This window comes from Nannospalax galili, unplaced genomic scaffold (genome assembly GCF_000622305.1).
Source record: "Nannospalax galili isolate Female #2095 unplaced genomic scaffold, S.galili_v1.0 scaffold1400, whole genome shotgun sequence".
NCBI lineage: Eukaryota > Metazoa > Chordata > Mammalia > Rodentia > Spalacidae > Nannospalax > Nannospalax galili.
In genome coordinates, this window is record NW_008345995.1 from 747259 (window position 1) to 768344 (window position 21086).

Consider the following 21086-nt stretch of genomic DNA (forward strand, 5'->3'; position numbering starts at 1 on the left):
GAACACATGAACAAACAAATAAAGAACTAAAAGAAGATAGGGATAAACTTCTGAATGAATTCACAAAAGAGAAACACTGAAGAAAACTCAGGCAGAAATGAAGAAGGAAGTGCAAAACTCAATAAGCCAACTTGAAACAACAGGGGAAAGCCTCACTGCTAGAATGAATAAAATGGAAAGCATAATATTAACACTGGAGGATAGAGTTGAAGAACTGGACCACTCAAGCAAAGATTGTGGAAAAAATTAAAAAACACAGGAATAGAATATGCGGGTATTGACCAGATCTTAAACAGGATTGTAGAAGAGAATTTCTAGAAATTAAGAAAAGACATCCCCATTCAAATACAGGAAGCACATAGAACACCAAATAAGCAGGATCAGAAAAGAAACCCTCACGACATATCATAGTAAAAACAGAACAAAGAGAGAATACTGAAAGCAGCAAAAGAAAAACAAGTCACATACAAAGGAAAGCCCATCAGAATTACAGCTGACTTATCAATGCAAACTATGAAAGGCAGAAAAGCCTGGACCAAGGTATTTCCAGTTCTAAATGACAATAGATGTCAGCCCAGATTACTTTACCCAGCAAAAATATCTATTATAGTTGAGGGGAAAAGAAAAGCTTCCATGACTTGAATAGCCTGAAAGAATACATGTCCACCAATCCAGCCCTTCAAAGAATACTTGAAGCAATACAGAGAGCAGAGAGAGAAACAACTATACCCCAGGGGCAATGAAAGAAAATAAAGGTATAATTGAGGAAACACAAAATTAGACAAAGAACACAAACAGCAATCAAAATGACAGCAACCAATACACATCTTTCAATAATAACCTCAAGTATCAATGTACTGAACTCCCCAGTCAAAAGACACAGGCTAAGTGAATGGATTAAGAAACAAAATCCATCTCTTTGCTGTCTGCAAGAAACCCATCTCACCTTCAAGGACAGGCACTACCTTAAGGAAAAGAATATTCCAAGCAAATGGCACTAAGAAAAAGGCAGGGGCTGCAATTCTAATATTTGACAAAGTAGACTTCAAAGTAAAACTCATCATAAGAGATAAGGAGGGTCACTTCATTCTGATCAAAGGGACAATTAACAAAGAAGATATTACAGTCCTTAACATATATGCACCAAATTCTGGCACACCCAAATTTATAAAAACAATACTACAGGACTTTAAGACCCAGATTAACTCCAACTCAGTAATAGTAGGGGACTTCAATACCCCACTGTCTCCATCAGACAGGTCAACTGGACAAAGAATAAACAGAGAGATGTGTGAATTAAATAATACCATACATCAAATGTACCTAACAGACATCTTTCAAATATTCCACCCAAGCACCAAAGAATATACTTTCTACTCAGCACCCCATAGAACTGTTTCAAAAAATTGATGACATACTGGGCCATAAAACAAACCTCAACAAATACAAAGAAACTGAAATAATTCCATGCATTCAATCAGACCACAATGCAGTAAAGCTCAAAAGCAACACTGGACAAAGCCCTAATCACTACATGAACTAATGGCAATTGAACAACACACACCTGAACAATGAGTTTGTCAAAGGAGAAATTAAGAAAGAAATAAAAGAATTCCTGGAATTCAGTGAAAAGGACTATACCACACACCACAACCTCTGTGACACTTTAAAAGCAATCCTAAGAGGGACTACAGCACTTAGAGCTATAGTTCTAAGTGCCTACATTAAAATAGTAAAAAGAGCCTATATAAATGACCTAACACTTCAACTCAAGACACTGGAAAAGCAAAACCAAATGAAACCAAACCCAGCACAAGAGAAGAGAAGAAACAACAAAAAATCAGACCTGAAATTAATGAAATAGAAACAAAGAAAACAATACAAAGAATTAATGAATCCAAGAGCTGGTTCTTTGAAAAGCTAAAAAAAGATAAACAGACCAGTTAACCAAAATAAAGAAAGAGCAGAAACATCACAACCCAATAGATCCAGACCATTATAAGATAATATTTTAAAAAATAAATTTGAAAATCTAAAAGAAATAGATGGATATCTAAAATCATGGGAGCCACCAAAGTTAAATCAAGAAGAGATCAACAGTTTAAACAGACCCATAACATATAAGGAAATTGAAACAGTAATACAAAGCCTCCCAAACTAAAAAAAGCTCAGGCCCAGATGGATTTACAGCAGCATTCTACCAGACATTTAAAGAAAATTGCCAGGCTGGAGAGATGGCTCAGTGGTTAAGAACACTTGGTTGTTCTTGCAGAAAACCTAAGGTCAAATCCCAGCACCCACATGGCAGCTAACAACTGTCCAAAACTCCAGTCTCAGGGGATCCAACAACCTCTTCTGTCCTCTGCAGGCATTGCACAACATGGGTACACTAACACACATGCAGGCAATACACTCATACATTTGTACATCAAAAGATTATTCACCATGATCAAGTAAACTTTATTCCAGAGATACAGGGATGGTTCAATATATGCAAGTCAATAAACATCATTAATCATATAAATGGACTTAAAGACAAAAACCACATTGTCATCTCAATAGATGCAGAAAAGGCTTTTGACAAAATTCAGCATGCATTTATGTTCAAAGTCCTAGAGGGAACTGGACTGGAGGGAACATACCTCAACATATTAAAGCTATATACACAAACCCACAGCCAACATCATTCAAATGGAGAAAAATTGGAAGCATTCCCATTAAAATCAGGAACCAGACAAGGCTGTCCACTATCAGAAAATTCCTGGAACTGTTTGACATTTCCAATAAAATGGCAAGGTACAAAATTAATCTACAAAAATCAGTAGCCTTTCTATATACCAATAACAAGCAATTGGAGAAAGAGTATAGGGAAATGCTCCCATTCACAGTTGCTGCAAAAAATAAAATATCTTGGAATAAATCTGACCAATGACACCAAAGATCTCTACAATGAAAATTTTAAATAGTTAAAGAAAGAGATTGTGGAAGACACCAGGAGATGGAGGGACCTCCCATCTCCCATGAATTGGAAGAATTAATATTGTGAAAATGGCCATCCTACCAAATGCAATATATAGATTCAATGCAATCCCAATAAAAATCCCCATGACATACTTCACAGAATTAGAAAAAACCATCCTTAAATTTGTATGGAAGCACAAAAGACCCAGATAGCCAAAGCAACGCTGATAACAAAGAGCAATGCTGGGGGGATTACTATACCAGATCTCAAAGTATACTACAGAACTATAGTCATAAAAACAGCATGGTACTGGCACAAAAATAGACACATAGATCAATGGAACATCATTGAAGACCCAAACCCGAGTACACACAATTTCAGCCACCTGATATTTGACAAAGGTGCCAAAAAACACACGATGGAGGAAAGACAGCATCTTCAACAAACGGAGCTGGCAAAACTGGATCTCTACCTGTAGAAGAATGAAAATAGATCCTTATCTTTCACCTTGCACAAAAGACAACTCCAAATGAATCAAAGACCTCAGTGTGAAACTGGAAACCCTGAAGCTATTAGAAATGCTTAAGAATTAAGGTCAGTGTCTTAGTTTGTTCTTCATTGCTGTGACAAAACACTCTGATGCTACCAACTTGGGGAGGAAAGGGTTTATTTATCTTGCATCTCCCAGGTCACAGTTCATCAGGGAGCTCAAGGTAGGAACTCAGGGCAGGAACCTGGAAGCAGGAACTGGAGCACAGGCCATGGAGGAATGCTGCTTACTGGCTTGCTCCCCTGGCCCCTGCTCAGCCTTCTTTCTTATGCAACACAGGCCCACCTGCCCAGGGATGGCACCACCCACAGTGGGCTGGACCCTCCCACATCACTCATCAAGAAGATGCCCCTCAGACATGGCCACAGGCCAGTCCAATAGAGGCAATTCCCCGATTGAGGCTCCCTCAACCCAGGTGTGTCAAGTTGACACTAAAACTATCCAGCACAGTCAGCAATCAACAAGTGGGACCTCATTAAACTAAAAAGCTTCTGTAGAGCAAAAGATACAATAAAAAACTGAAGAGAAAACTCACAGAATGGGAAAAAAATCTCCACCAGTGACACATATGACAGAGGTTTAACATCCAGAATATATAAAGAACTCAAAAAACAAAGAATCAAGAAACCAAATGACCCAATTAAAAGATGGGCTAAAGATCTAAACAGAGAGTTCTCAAAAGAAGAAATAAAGATGGCTAAGAAACATTTCAAAAAGTGTTCAACATCATTAGTAATTAGGGAAATGCAAATTAAAACCACCCTAAGGCATCACCCTACCCCAATCAGACTGCCTAGCTTCAAGAGAACAAATGATACCAAATGCTGGTAAGGATGCGGAGAAAGGAGAACACTCATTCACTACTGGTGGGATTGCAAACTCATGCAACCCTTATGGAAAACAGTGTGGAGAACTCTTAAAAAACTAAAAATGGGGCCCGGTGTGGTGGCGCATGCCTTTAATCCCAGCACTTGGGAGGCAGAGGCAGGCAAATCTCTGTGAGTTCAAGGCCAGCCTGGTCTATATAGTGAGTTTCAGGACAGCTGGGGCTACAGGGAGACACTGTCTCAAAAAGACCAAAAAAAAAAAACCTAAAAATGAACCTACCATATGACCCAGTTATACCACTCCTTGGCATCTACCCAAAGGACTCATCCTATTGTAGAGACACTTGTACAACCATGTTTGTTGCTGCTCTTTTCACAATAGCTAAGAGATGGAAGCAACCTAAGTCCCCCTCAACTGACAAGTAGTTAACAAAAATGTGGTATATTTACACAATGGAGTTCTATTCAGCAGTAAAGAAAGATGAAATAATGAAATTTGCAGGTAAATATATGGATCTAGAAACTGTTATACTAAGTGAAATAACACAGACTCAGAAAGCAAAAGACCTATGTTCTCCCTCATTTATGGATCCTAGCACCAAATCCTTTTAAATTCTATGTCCTTTTAATAAGATAATAATGTACAACAGTCTCTACTGCACAAAATAACTACCACCATCATGACTACAGCAGTTCCAGATTGCTAAACATCATCACGACAGGGCTTGTGGTCAGTAGTGCTCAGTCAATAAAAGAGGGGTTAGCAAGGTCATTGGACCCTCACCAGAGTTTCCAGCCACTCATCCAGGCTAACTGTATGTAATTTGGCCCTAATCACACATGGTCTCCTGGATTTGCGGATGGCTAAAGTAAACAATCTGGGCAGGCTAGGAAGAGAAGGCTTGACTGTTTTACCCATAACAAGTAAAATAAGACAGTCAAGGTAAATAACCTCTAGGTGGTCGTGCAATAACAGAATAACAAGGGTGGTCTTATACCCTGTGTCAGGGCGACCCAAGGCAGCAAGCAGGTTACAGAAGTGAAAACAAGCTGGTTAGCAAAAATATAATGTCTGGAATTAGCACATTCCGTGATTCATGGCGAGGGCAATTTTCCAAGAACCAAGGTTGCCCCCCTTTTCCTTCTGGTGGAGCAAAGTTGCTGCTAAAATGGCTCTGAACAAAATGGAGTAACTTAGGGAAGTTTGCTGAGCCAGTTCAATGCTGTACAGCAGTCTCTTCTGCATGAAATAACTACCATCATCATGGCTTCAGCAGTGCCTGATTGCTAAACATCGTCACTGTCACCATGGGGTTTGTTGACGGTTGTGCTCCTTCCTTAAAGGAGGGTCATTAGATCCTCCCCGGAGTTTCCAGCTACTCTTCCCAGCCAACTGTATGTAATTTGGCCCTAATCACACATGGCCTCCTTTATTTGGGGAGGGCTAAAGTATACAGTCTGGGGAAGGCTAGGAAGAGAAGGCTTGACCCATGCTGGGTAAAGGCTTTCCAGTGTGCATACCCTCAGGTCATTCATACACCTCAGCAACCCCTCAGTTATCTCAAAGCCTTTGAGAAGGAAGTGACACTGTTTCTAACCACTCCAACAGCCATCAAAATGCCTGAAAGCAAATACTGAATCCATCACTCTGGAGTCCAGCCTCGGAAGACAAAAGAAAAATGAGGAGGAACCCAATAGAGGGATGCTTTTGGAAGCCCTTGTCAAGAAATTCAAATGGACTCTCATATAAACATTTGAAAATTGCCCAGTTCTGACTTTTTTCTAGTTCCTGGTCTAGAACTTGTAATGCTAATTACTCTTGCCTTTACTTCTCCTTCACATCTCCTATTTACCAGTCAAAGATTTTCTTTTCCCCCTACAGATAAGAGTTATGCTGGGCTGGAGAGATGACTCAACAGTAAAGAGCACTGACTGCTCTTGCAGAGGACCCGGGTTCGATTCCCATCCCCCACATGGTGGCTATGAACTGTCCTTAACTCCAGTTCCAGGAATCTTCTGACCTCCGCTGCATTGCAGGACAGGGGTGCACTCACATACATGCAGGCAATACACTCATACACATAAAATAATAATAATAATAGGGCTGGGTGTGGTGGCACACGCCTTTAATCCCAGCACTCAGGAGGCAGAGGCAGGCGGATCTCTGTGAGTTCAAGGCCAGTCTGGTCTACATAGTGAGTTCCAGAACAGCTGGAGCTACAGGGAGACCCTGTCTCAAAAAGACCAAAAATAATAATAATAAGAGTTATGCAACTTGGAAGTCTTTTAGATAGACCCACTGAAGGGGAACTCCAATTGCCTCACCCTGCATCCCTGTTGGGCATGGAAGAAGCCAGAGCGGTCTGCGTCCCAATTCCCTATCCACAAGTTGGAAAACCTTCAGAGGATGATGTGATGAGAATAGGAGGTAGGAATTGGCTAGGCAGTTAGGGTAAAAAGACCCCAAAGAAAAGTAACCAGTTTCTTGGCTAAAAGTCACAATGTCCTTGGGCCTCTTAGCAACATACTCTGTTGCAAAGGCCAAAAATGTCTAAAATATTTGGGAGTTTTTATCTAATCTTTAAAAGATTTTAGGGTTACCTCTTCAGAGGGGAGAATGTTGGAGAAGCAAAAAGCCCCATTTTTTTTAAAAAAGAAGAGTACATGAAGTTATTAGAAAAAGTGATGAGGAGCTATGGGAGGAATTGGAGGAAAGGGAGTGGGCACGGATTTGATCAAAACACCTTATATGCATGTATGAAATTCTCAATAAATTATTATTTTTTAAATCCAAACACTTAAAAGTCAAAAAAAGAAAAAGAAAAGAAAAAGAAAAATTTGGACGAAAGTGTGAAAGCTCTAAGCCAAACTGTAAAAGGTTTTAAGTTGTACAGGTTTGTGAAGGATGACATATGCTTGATGATTAAAATTCCTAAAGTTGCACTGATGTACTCACGGTAACAATTGCAAGAACAAAGAATGCTTATCTAATTCAGATTATTACTTGTGTTTTCGCCGACTTCGTTAGACTTTAACCAGTTGGGGAAACTGAGATGTAACAAAACCAAGATTCATTTAAAATTGTTTGGATTGTTTCAACCACACAGAAGCTAAAATTGTAAGACTGCTGTCCTGGTGTTCAACAAAATTTGGATGAAAGAATCAAAGAGAACACCCAATATTTTAGTCCTTGCATTGAAAAGTCAGCCATAACCCAGGGGATAATGAGACCCTCCAATACATTGCCGGTCATCTTGATCAGAGGGGCCATGGGGTCCCCAGAAATTATACTCTAACCTGTATACATTTTTTTTTTGGTCTCTTTGAGACAGGGTCTTCCTGTAGCTCCAGCTGTCCTGAAACTCACTATGTAGACCAGGCTGGCCTTGAACTCACAGAGATCTGCCTGACTCTGCCTCCCAAGTGCTGGGACTACAGGCATGTGCCACCACGCCCAGCTAACCTGTATACATTTTACAAAAAGGGGAATTACTGAAGACCTCAGACTAGATGTGATACAGTATAAAAGTTATAATTGTACTGGGGTCTGAACCATTACTAAGCAGGTGTAGAAGAGATACATACTTGCCAAAGGGGAAGAGGGTAGTGGAGAAACAAACCCCAGATGGGAGGACTCATAAACTGAGACCCTCTCAAAATATCCAGGTGGACATCACAAAATTGCCTAAGGTGGAAAGATGAAAATGTTTCCTATTGATGATGAACCGCCTCTCCAGGTGTATAGAGCCTTTTTCCTTCTCAGCTGCTGCTGCTGCTGCTGGTTATGTGACTGACATTAATTTGAAGTCATGCAACGACTTTACCTTGTAAACTATATATATAGACTACATTATTTGGGATTACTATACCCCATGGCACCCCACTGGGAAAATAAAAATGAAATGAAACTCTTAATATAAATGAAATGAAACTCTCAACATGAGTTAGCCAAAAATCAGGAATAAATGACTTCTTTTCTACTCTTATGAAACTGTGATTTGAAAAATAAAAAGGGAACCCACTTTTTATAGTCTTAGGAATCATAATTATACAGAGCACCCAATCAGAATATGAGTGTTACCATACAGGAGAGACAAAGAAACTGAACTATGAAGGGGGTATTAACCGAGGGGATAAAAAACTGGGTCTTTCTTTGTTTAGGGCTGTCTTTTGGGTACAAACCCACAGAGCCATATGCTAGCACAAATAAACTGCTTCCTGGATAAAAGAAAGCCTTGGTGTCTCATCTCTCTGCACATAGTACATGCAATACTAGAATAAGATTATACATCATTGTGCAGGGGGCTGGAGAGATGGCCCAGCACTTAAGAGCACTGGATGCTCTTGCAGAGAATGTTCAGTTCCCAGCACCCAAATGGCAGCTGACACCTATATGTAACTCCAGTTCCAGGGGATTCAACGCTCTCTTCTGACCTCTGAGGGCATTATACTACGACATGAGTGCACTTATATACATGCAGGCAATATACTCATACACATAAAATAAAAATAATAAAATAAAAATAATAAATAAAATAAAAATAATATATTTTAAAAAAACTCATAGGGCAGAGCACAGAAAGCAACCCAGCCTGAAGGGAAGCCAAAGAAAGGTATTTAGACTCTAATGTGACCATTCGACCATGAAACAGGCATATTAACACAACTCCTGTCACAGACCCATGTCCTGATAACTAGCCTCTACTTTGTAAGTCTACCAGTCTTTCACAATGACTGCTTCTATAACTCAAATGTATGAAACTTGAGATAAACACAGTCAGTTTATACAATGAAAATATTCAGTAGTTTGGATATTTACATTAGCATTTTTACCCCATAGGCCAATCAGCACAGGTCAAATCTCTATCAGAGAGATATTTGAATATAAATCGAAATCATATAATGAGCCAGGCACGGCAATACATGCCTTTAATCCCAGCACTCAAGAAGGAGAGGCAGGCGGATCACTGTGAGTTTGAGGCACTCTGATCTATATACGGAGTTCCAGAGCAGTTAGTAAGACCATGTTTCAAAATCAAACAAAAACCATATAATGCCAAAATGCATTAGCATGGGAATTAAGGGCAAGACAGCCCCATTCTATAGAAATTTAGTTAGATTACAGACTCAAGGAAACCAAAAAATGTCCATGTGTCCTGGTAGAACAGTAGTCAGTTTTGAGAACACTGAGGTTTTACAATGAAACAATTGGCTAGCCAAGGAGCTGAAATCCCAAAGCCCTGATGCTTGACGGCTAACCACCAACCTTCTTTTTTTTACTTCCTGGTTCTCCATGCACTGTGCCACACCCCATGACTTTTTGGTGGACTTTTTTCCTACCTGTGAAATGTATTGAGCCTGTGCTCTTTCACCTGAGATGTGGGAATGACTTACAATAAGAACATACTCTGGACAAATGACAATTACTTAACTTTGCAACCAAAAAACCTCATGTTATAGTTTGTGATCATTTAACACTCTTAGCTTGCTTATAATGTAAAGCAATGTACTAGGCCTTGGACTTCTCTTGCAACCTAGAACATAACTTTAATCCCTCTCGACCCTTCCTTATCCTTAACCCAGATTGGTGCATGAATGTGTGTGTGTGTGTGTGTGTTTGCAGATCAAACAAGGGCCTCAAGGATATTCATTGGAAGCAACAGATTATCCCATTTATGTGGAAACAATAGGAAGGATTAAATTGGTAATATCTGTTTATATTTGTGTGCTGTTTTTGGTCAGTGGGGGTCAGAAAGGACAAAATCCTCTGAAAAGATAAAGGTCCACTTTTACTTGCTCATTTTTAAAAATTTTATTTATTATTTTTTATTTTATGTATATGATTGTATTGCTTGCATTTATGTAAGTGCATCTGTGTTGTGCAATGCCCGAGGAGGTCAGAAGAGGGCTTTGGATACCCTGGAACTGGAGTTATGGAAGGTTGTTAGTGGCCATGTGGGTGCTGGGAATTGAACCCAGGTCCTCTGCAAGAGCAACCAGTGCTTTTAACCACTGAGCCATCTCCCCAGCCCTTACTTGTTCATTTTATACTGAATGTTTTTCAATAAAGAGATAGGAAGGTCAATTGGACGTAGTGGTGTACTCCTTTAATCCCAGCACTGGGGAGGCAGAGATGGGTGAATCTGTGTGAGATTGAAGCCAGCCTGGTTTCCATAGCAAGTCCAGGCCAGCTGGGGCTACAGGGAGACCCTGTTTAAAAAAAAAAAAAAAAAAAGGAAGGTTTTCATTCAAAAGCATGGTTTCAAGAGTACTCTGAAGGAACAGATTCTCAGAGCAGTTCAGGTCTCTCTTGACTGAAACGGATGCTGAGTCAGGCTGTTTTTATTCAAGCATCACTGTAATATGATGTCAAGTACTGCCACACCAACCCATCAGCCAATCAGAATTCCCCACATATGTTCAAATTAGCCAGCCAGTTGCATATCAGCTCTATGCATACTTTACATACAGACACAACCAAATTGGCCCATTCCCAGTATATAAAAATCCCTGCTCCAAAACACTACTTGGAATTCTGTTGTCTAGTCCCCTCCTTGATACAGGGAGCTGTTTCTTTAGTTCTCAATACACTGCTTGCTTGCCTTTTACTGTCCTCACTCATCATGTTTCACAATCATGAGATCATGGACTCTGTCCTGACCCAGGACATGGGTACCTCTGACACAAGCTACAGAGCACATTACTGGGGACTAGTGAGATTGTGATTCAGGATGGCTGTCAAGACTTTTTGCTTTTTATTGCTGACCAACACTACCCTGTCTCAAAACCCATCTCATTTTGTACCTTCTGTTCTATTAATACATAAAGTCATGTCTTTGTGGAGTTATGAAGACTGTGGTCATATTTCTTTAACTTCACGTGTAGGGTAGGAGAGTGGGACAGGGAACTCCCTGCATGATAATCAATCTTTTAGTCATTAGTTTTATTAACATAAGGGAGAGTATTTAATGACGTGTTTCACTGAAGCAAAATGTCTTCTGTGAGTCCCATTAAACTTGGTGTGCTGTGGGTACTGAACGTAAAGGTGCCCTAGTCACTGTCAGACTTTCTGTGCTGCCTTCATGTTCAAACACAAGAGTAGCTGCCGAAACAAATCCCAGCTTCTCTCTCTAAACACTATGACCTATAACAACTCAGTCACAGTGAGCTTTCAAGATCTGATTAGCTTTCTCCTTGTTCCCTTTTCTTCACTGAAGGCCCTAGGAATGCCATCTTTCTTTCTCTGTTCTTTGTGTTACCAATTAGTCATTTTCACGGGTTCCTCTCTCTCCCAAGTAACTTATGGTGTGAAAAGGGCTGAAAGGTATTAATATACATGTATTACTTGCTAATTGAAATGATTTTTAAAATATTTTTATTGAACTTTTGTGTATTTTATACAGAATGAAATTTTTATTTTTTTATTTTTATTTTTTTATTTTATGTGTATTCATGTATTGCCTGCATGTTGGTAAGTGCACCTGTGTCACACAGTGGCCACGGAGGTCAGAAGAGGCTGTTGGATCCCCTGGGACTGGAGTCACAGTTAGCTGCTATGTGGGTGCTGGGATTCGAACCCAGGGCTTCTTTCTGCAAGAGTAACCAGTGTTCTTAACCACTGAACCATCTCTCCAGCCCCATGATTTTTAAATTATACTTATTTATTTGTTTGTGTGTGTATGTGTGAATGTGTGTACTAGTGCATATACAAGTGTGTGGCCCTGGATGTGGAAGCCAGGGGTTGATGTCAGGTGTCTTCCTCGATGACTGTTCATCTTATATATGAGGCAGGGTCTCTCACTTACGCTCAGAGTTCACCAATTCCTCTAGTCTAACTAGCCAGCTTGTTCCAAGTGAGTCAGGAAAATGAAGTGTCCTTGAAAGCAATGGAAGCTGTCTAGCCTCAGGTGGGGCAGTAGTTGGAGGACGCTAGGGTCCTGGAAAATCAACTGCACCAAAGCCTGGGCCAGTGGCCTCTGGCTTCTTTTTTTTAAATATTTTATTTATTATTTTTATGTGCATAAGTATATTGCCTGCATGTGTGTGAGTGCATCCATGTTGTACAGTGCCACGGAGATCAGAAGAGGGCTTCGGATTCCCCTGGAACTGGAGTTAAGGATGGTTCGTAGCCGCCATGTGAGTGCTGGGAATCGAACCCGAGTCCTCTGCAAGAGCAGCCAGTGCTCTTAACTGCTGAGCCATCTCTCCAGCCCCGGCTTCTGGCTTATCTCACAAATTCAAAGAAAAAAAATTTATGGACCACAGAAGGGTGAGTTTCAGAAGGAAGTTTTATTATATGCTTCAGAAAAAAGAAGATAGAGCGCCTATATAGGAGTTCCTAGAATGGGACACTGCCGAGCTGTTAGCCTAGAGGCTTCTTATAGGACTTTTGTCAGAAACTGACTAGAGGCACAAGGCAGGTCAGCTAGTTTGTCCACTTGGCCCACCCACAGCTGTCCAAGTGCCTCTCAGTTTGGCTCACATCCTCATTAGCGCTTCTAGGCAGAGGTGCTCATTTAGGGGACAAGGCAATATAAACAGATCTTCGACAAGGACAGAACTGCCAAGGTGATCAAGGACATGTCCAGCTTCTAGCCAAGGTTGTGTCAAAGCTGCTCACTTTTGGGGTTCCTACTGGAAAACTGCTGACCAGTTTCTATTTCCAATTCTCATCACGGGGATCCTGTTTCTGCCTCCCAAGTGCTGGGATTACAGGCTGGCCATCTGGTATTTGCATAGGTGCTAGGGATCAAGCTTGCACAGCAAACAGTTTATTCACTGAGCCAGCTTCCAAGTCCCAGTGATTGTTTTTTGGGGGTTTTAGTTTGTTTTTTTGTTTTGTTTCGTTTCTGTTTCTTTTCTTTTTGCAATACTAGAGATTGAACCTAGGGCCTCATATTAGGCAAATGTTTTACAACAGACTTAAATCCCCAAATGGGCTGGAGAGATTGCCTGGTGGTTAAGAGCACTGGCTGCTCTTGCAGAGGATCCAGGTTTGTTTCCCAGCACCCACATGACAGCTAACAACCATCCGTAACTCCAATTCCAGGGAATCCAATGCCTTTTTCTGGCCTTACATACATACAGGCAAAACACTCATATACATAAACTAAAAATTACATATATATGTCTTTTTTTGAAACAGGGTCTCTCTGTAACCCCAGCTGGCCTGGAACTTACTATGTAAACCAGGCTGGCCTTGAACTCACAGAGATCAGCTTGCCTCTGCCTCCCAAGTGCTGGGATTAAAGGCATGAGCCACACACTTGGCATAAAATATATTTTTTTAAAAATTTAAATACAATTATTTATTTGCTAAAATTACCCAAGAGTAAATTTAATGGATCACTTTTGTGCCATATAATGGTACTTTTAAAAGTGAATTAGTGAGGCTGGAGAGATGGCTTAGTGGTTAAGAGCACTGGCTGCTCTTGCAGAGGACCTGGGTTTGATTTCCAGCACCCACATGGCAGCTGACAACCATCTGTAACTCCAGTTCCATGGGAATCTGACATTTTATTTTGATATCTGGGGGCATTGCCTAACATGGGTGCACTTACATACATGCAGGCAATACACTCATACACATTAAAAAAAAAAAGTGAATTAACAAACTGGGTTTGGTAGCACACATCTTTAATCCCAGTACTTGTGAGGCAGAGATAACCTGGTTTATATAGCAAGTTTCGGGCCAGCCAGGGCTACAGGGAGATATTATTTCAAAAGAACAAAAAAAATTGGCAGTTCTCAGCAAAGGTACCTATATCCCATTTTTAATTATCGTGGGGATTTGAAATCTTTCTTCTGAGCCACATTTTATGAAACACAAATATATATAAAATTGAGTGAAATACTTAAGATGTATGGTATTACCTTTTCACATCCTTAAGTGATTGAAGCTTTTCTGTTTAATGTGATTATAGTGGTGCTAGTAAGTGCTCACTGTTCTTTTATTTTAATGATGTGTTAAAACTGAAGAATGGAGTTGGGCATGGTGGCGCATGCCTTTAATCCCAGCACTTGGGAGGCAGAGGCAGGTAGATCTCTGTGAGTTCAAGGCCAGACTGGTCTACATATTGAGTTCCAGGACAGCTGGGACTACAGGGAGACCCTGTCTCAAAATGGTTATTAATGGTTCTAATCTTTTGCACTCTGTGTTATTACATTAAATGTGCTTGTATGAATACTTTTCAAAAAAAATTCCCCATCTGTCTTGTTTTGATCTTTTTTTTTTTTTTTTTGAGACAGAGTCTTTCAGAAGAGGGCATTGGACCCCCCTAAACAGGAGTTATATGCAGTTGTTAGCCATCATGTAGGTGCTGGAGCAGAAAGATTTTAAGAGCCAGAGGTGATAGATGACTACAAGAAAATAGTGTTTTCATGGCTGGAGACATGGCTCAGCAGTTAAGAGCACTGCCTACTCTTGTAGAGGACCTGGGTTCGATTTCCAGCACCTGCATGAATGCTAACCACCATCCATAACTCCAGTTTGAGGGGAATTCAACACCCTCTTCTGACCTCCACAGGCACTGCACTACATGGGTACACTTACACACATGCAGGCAATTTACTCATATACATAAAACAAAAATAATAAAATATTTTTTTAAAAAAAGAAAGAAAACAGTTTTTCCAGACAGAACAGGGCAGTTGCACATATAAATCCACAGTTGTTGTGTCAGTATGCACAAGGCCTGTGCAAGCTCAAGCCGGACAAAAATCCCAACATGGAGTAGGGGTGGGGTGAGCACAAAGCCCCATCCCTAATTGAGAAACTATTGGCAACTAATAGCTACTGGGAGAGGGAGAGTAAGTTTTCTCTAAGCAGTGATGCCTGTTAGGTAGATGGGGATGGACCCATACCCAAGTGTATTTGGGGAACACAAATTGGATTGATAGGCCTTAAAACAATAGAGGACACTGCTGGGTATGGTGGCACACACCTTTAACCTTAGTACTTGGGAGGCAGAGACAGGTGGATCTCTGTGAGATCAAGGCCAGCCTGGTCTACATAGCAAGTTCTAGGCCAGCTTGGGCTATAGGGAGACTCTGTCTCAATAAAATAAACAGAAAAGAGGACACAAAGATTCCCCACAAGGGTGGGCATAGGTGGGTGGACAGGATCTGAGAGGAGATGGAGAGGGAGTCTGAACATGGTCAAATAAAGTGTATAAAAAAATGCATTATGGCCGGGCATGGTGGCGCACACTTTTTATCCTAGCACTTGGGAGGTAGAGGCAGGCGGATCTCTGTGAGTTCAAAGCCAGCCTGGTCTACATAGTGAGTTCCAGGTCAGCTGGGGCTACAGGGAGACCCTGTCTCAAAAGACCAAAAAAACAAAATATATTGCATTCACTTGTGAAATTTGCTTTCTTCATCCACATACTGAAGGAAGGCTCTCTTGAGATCAGGCTATGCCCTGCTCTAATAGGTTATTCCATATTGTGCAAAACAGTGGTTTTTCAGGTTGTACCTTGCCCTGAGAGACACCATCTCACAAGCAGCATTTGACTTCATTTTGAGGGTGGAGGATGATTGCACACCTGGGTGGACAAGTAAACACCACCATCTGACCACACCCAGATATGCAGCACATACTGATATAAATGACTTATTCCTGGGAGTAGAAAGGGTGCCACTGTGGAAAATTACTGGGATGAACTGACTGTAGGGGCACCTGGATATTTTTAAATTGTAATAGGGAATCTAGGCTTAAGAACTTACTGGACATGCCAGACTGAGGAAAGGGTGTAACTCCCTCACCTGGACTCCATAATGTGGTGGACACCTATCACTGCAATGGCACAGGCCCACACCAACCTGTCATCTGATACCTGATGTGTACATGAAAGGACCATCAGGCAGAGAACTCATGATTGTCCCCGGGGCTTCAGCTTGACTGATCTCTAAAGCTTTTGACTATGTTACTACTCAACTGCCCGTCCACCTGCTTGCCCATCTGGACAAAAACCTATCATTCCTGCTCTGACCCAGTTTTGCTCTCTCACCTCACACAATTGGACTCAATTCTGTATCTGCACTCTCAACCCTGAGTCTGAGGCATCAGCAGCAACTCCTTCTCTGTGGCTGGTTTTGGGTTTATTTTGTTATCTATTTGCATTTACGTCAACCCACTTCTGAAATCTCTTGAAACTGCTGTAATCTCTATCTTATTTTCATTCTATAAATCACATATATACAGACAGATGATGAAAGAAAGAGTATAGATAGATTTACTGTGTGATATGAGAGTAATATTAGTAATTAAATTGGAATAAAAGAACCTGCATTTGAGGCTGGAGAGATGCTCAGTAGTTAAGAGCACTGGCTGCTCTTCAAGAAGACCTAGGTTTAGTTCCCAGCACCCACATGGATGCTCACAGGCATCTGTAACTCCAGTTCCAGGGAATTCTGTGCCCTCTTCTGACCTCCATGGACATTGTACACACAGATGTTCTCACATACAAGCAGACAAGACATTCATACACATAAAATAAATAAAATAACATTTAAAAGTTTTCAAAAATAAAAAATAAATAACTTTTTTTTGGGTCTTTTTGAGACAGGGTCTCCCTGTAGCCCCAGCTGGCCTGGAACACACTATGTAGACCAGGCTGGCCTCAATCTCATAAAGATCAGCCAGGCTCTGCCTTCCAAGTGCTGGGATTAAAGGCGTGCAGCACCATGCCTGGTTTATAAATAAAATTTTTGGTCTTTTTGAAGCAGAGTCTCCCTGTAGCCCCAGCTGGCCTGGAACTCACTATGTAGACCAGGCTGGCCTTGAACTCACAGAAATCTGCCTGCCTCTGCCTCCCAAGTGCTGGGACTACAGGCGCGCGCCACGCCAGGCTATAAATAAAATTTTTTAAAAAAGAACCTGTATTTGCTTTAGCCAGATTACCAAGGCAGGTGGGATTATCTAGCAAATAACTGCCATTGGAACCACTGCACCTTGTTATTATTTATTTATTTACTTATTTTAAGAGAAGAAAGGGTTTACTTTGGTTTACAATTCCAGAGAGAGTTCATCAGGTTAGGGAAGATGAAGACAGGAAACTGGCTCATCATATTTCATCCACACACAGGAAGCTGCGAAAGAAAACAAGAAGTGCAGTGAGGCTCTAAAACCTCCAAGCCACCCCCAGTGATGTGCTTCCTCCAGCAAGGCTCCACTTCCTTAAGGTTCCATAATCTTCCCAAACAGCGCCAACAACTGGGAACCAACCAAGTGTTCAAATACACCAGCCTGTAGGGGGGACGTTTCTCAATCAAATCAACACATTCTGCCCCCATAAGCTCATGGCTATCACATTCTTGATGCAAAATGCATTTAGTTCAACTTCAATGGTCCCCATAATCTTTAACTGTTTCAAGGTGATTTAAAAAGCCAAGTCTTAGCCAGGCGTGGTAGTGCACGCCTTTAATGTCAGCACTTGGGAGGCAGAGGCAGGTGAACTCTGTGAGTTCAAGGCCAGCCTGGTCTACCTAGTGAGTTCCAGGACAGCTGGGGCTACTGGGAGGCCCTGTCTCAAAAAAGACAAAAACAACAACAACAAAATCCAAGTCTCTTTTGAGACTTGAGGCAGTATTTTAACTATGATCCTCTGTAAAATTAAAATACATATATATGTTTAGGGGCTGGAGAGATGGCTCAGTGGTTAAAAGCACTGGCTGCTCTTGCAGAGGACCTGGGTTTGATCCCCAGCGCTCACATGGTAGCTAACAGCCATCTGTAACTCAAGTTCCAGAAGATCCAACACCCTCTTCTGACCACCACAGGCATTGCACCACACAAGTGCATTTACATACATGCAGGCAATACACTCATACACATAAAATAAAAATAATATAATATATGTATATATACTTTAAGTACAAAATGGCACAGATAGAATATACATTCCTATTCTAAAAGAGAAAAATGGGGGTTTAATGAGGAAATATTGGAGCAAAGCAAGGTCAAAACCCAGCAGGGCAAACAACAAATCCATGTTTGGTATTTAAGACTTCCATTTCAAAGGGCTTGAAATGACTCTGCTTTTCCACTTTTGGTGCCTGTGCCATACTTGTCTCTCTTAGGCTGGTTCCATTCCTTGTATGCAGATCTCCTTGGCTGATGTCCATGGGTCCGGCATCTCCAGCATCTTGAAATCTCCACCACAACCAAGGCTTACCTTCACAGCTTCACACAGTGGCTTCTCAAGGCCTCCTGTCAGGGATGCTGAGCCTCCCACATGTTGCCTGGCCTTAGTGACTCTAGTTCCAGAGGGATAATAAAGTCCATCATGGCAGAGAAGACATGGAACAGGAAGAAAAGGCATGGTAGCAGAGGAGGAGGCTGACTGATCACATTCCATCCACACACAGGAAGCAGAGAACTACATCTTGTGAATTGATTGTTACTCAGTAAATTCTGACATTGTAGAAAGACATAAATGTGTTTGTCCATGTTCTGGCATAATGAACTGCATCTTAAGGATGCTATGCCAAGGCATTGCCAAAAACATGAAGGTTGTCTCAGAATTCTTGAAGGAGGACTGTTCAAATATTTTATTGCTAACATTAGTTTGGGGATCATTCCATTAAAAAGCAAACAAATATTGGGAATTTGGATTGAGTGGAATGCAAAAAAAAAAAAAAAAAAGCATGTTTTAGATTCAAAACAGTAAACCATTTAGTGTCAAAGAGAATTTGAGTGATAATATATAGGAATTGGGAACTACAGAATGCAAGGGACAATTGCTTTAATTGCTCTTGGACTTTGCCCCAGTAGCTATGGCTGCTAAGCAGACCAACATAGTGGTAAGCAGGTCTATGCTAATGGCATGGAGCTCTGAGTACCCTCCAGTGGATGGAGCTAAGCAGGGTCAGGATACCCTCACATAAGATTCCAGCTATTGTTGGTCTGTCCTCCCCCCTAGCTACAAGTGATCAATGGGAGATGTAAGGCTGTATAGAAAATGGAAGGTCAATTGAAAGCAGGACTTCATGATGTAGTTTCCACGAGGTCACCAACCATCCATGATGCGGTGACACTCTGTAATGATGCAGCCATTTGAGGGTTACCCACACTGCTGTAAGTAACCCCTCACCAATAATTGGTAAGAAAGCACAATGAACTCATTATCTCAAACTCATTGGACTGTGGTGAAATAATATTTTGCTCCGTCACTGGTGGCCACTGGTGAACAGGCATTTGTTTGTGTCTCTCCAGGAAAAGTTAGCACAGGTCTTATTATGCTAAGTGGTCATCTCCATTAGACTTTTCTACAAAAATTAGGGGGATAAGAATATTATATGGGGACAGGGCATAGTGGTGCATGCACTCAGGAAGCAGAGGCAGGCAAATCCCTGAGAATGAGGCCAGCCTGGTCTACTTGGTGAGTTTCAGGCTGCTGGAGCTCTAGGGAGACAGTCTCAAAAAGACCAAAAAAAAAAAAAAAAAAAAAAGAAAAGAAAAAGAAAAAGTTTTGGCCCAAAAAGGGAATAGAACGTGCAAGCATGACCAAAATTTGATAAATAACTACCATCCCAGACATGGTAGAGTAAAATTCTGCAGTTCTTCCCTTAATCCCCTTAACAATGCAGACTCTGAAAGACACAAGTGTTAAGTGAGTAAAACTGATACAGGTCTTATGGAAACTGAGGCCAGGAAGTTGCCTTGCTTCAAACAGGCACCTCAACCTGACTGAGGATTAAAAAAACAGGTTTACTCACTGGGAGTCACCTCCAAAAGTCTGAGCCCCAACACACAGGTTTCCATTGTATCACATTAGAAAGTTCAAATTTGTAGCCTAGGTGACCAATAGCCACAACAGTCGATGTGACTTTGAGCCCTGGGCAGGAAATTCTTCCCAGCAGTCAGCTTGTCAAGCATATTTTTAGAAGCAAAAGCTAACGATTTAAGTAAGCAGATGTTCTCCCTGCAAAGAAAGGGACTGTTTATGATGAAGTTTTATAGCTTTTGAGGGGCTAGAGAGGTTAAGAGCGCTCGCTGCTCTTGCAGAGGACCCGGGTTCCATTCCCAGCACCCACCTGGCTGCTAACAACCTTCTGTAACTCCAGTTCCAGGGGATCCGGCGCCCTCTTCTGGCCTCCTTGGGCATTACACAACATGGATGCACTTAGAAGCTGGCAAAACACACATAAAAATTTTTTTTAAAAATGCTAAAAAAAAGTTTTATTACTGTGTTTCTTAACCAGCACTGGGTTTAGAATGTGGGTGCTAAGGTCAGGATATTCCCTTCTTTTCTACAACCCAGACATTGCAGGCAGCTGTGCCACCATATGGTTGCCCGAGGAGGTCAAAAGAGGGCGTCAGATGCCATGGGACTGGAATAATGGACAGCTCTTAGCCGCCACGTGGGGGCTGGTGAAACAGAGAGAAAAAGCGTCCCCTAGAGGGTTCTTAGTCTCATTCATAGAAGAATTTAAGAATGGAGGGTCTGGGGAATGGGCCGCAGGCGCCTTGTCGGGCAGTGAAGGTGGCAAGAAGAAGCCCCTGAAACATCCCAAGAAGCAGGCCAAGGAGGTGGATGTGGAGGATAAGGCTTTCAAGCAGAAACAAAAAGAGGAGCAGAAGAAACTCGAAGAGCTGAAAGCGAAGACCACGGGGAAGGTCCTCTGGCCACAGGTGGAATTAAGAAATCTGGCAAAATCAGCTCTTGGTATTCCTGAGATGCTGGTGTCCCTCTTCCACTCTTATTTAAACATCTGGATTCCCTGCCATAACATCTTTTGCCACCTA

General features: G+C 41.4%; 1 pseudogene; it reads left to right on the forward strand.

Annotated features, from left to right (window-relative positions):
* Positions 1-21016, forward strand: part of LOC108491296 — a 30136-nt pseudogene extending 9120 nt beyond the window's left edge.
* Positions 21017-21086: the final 70 nt, after the last annotated feature.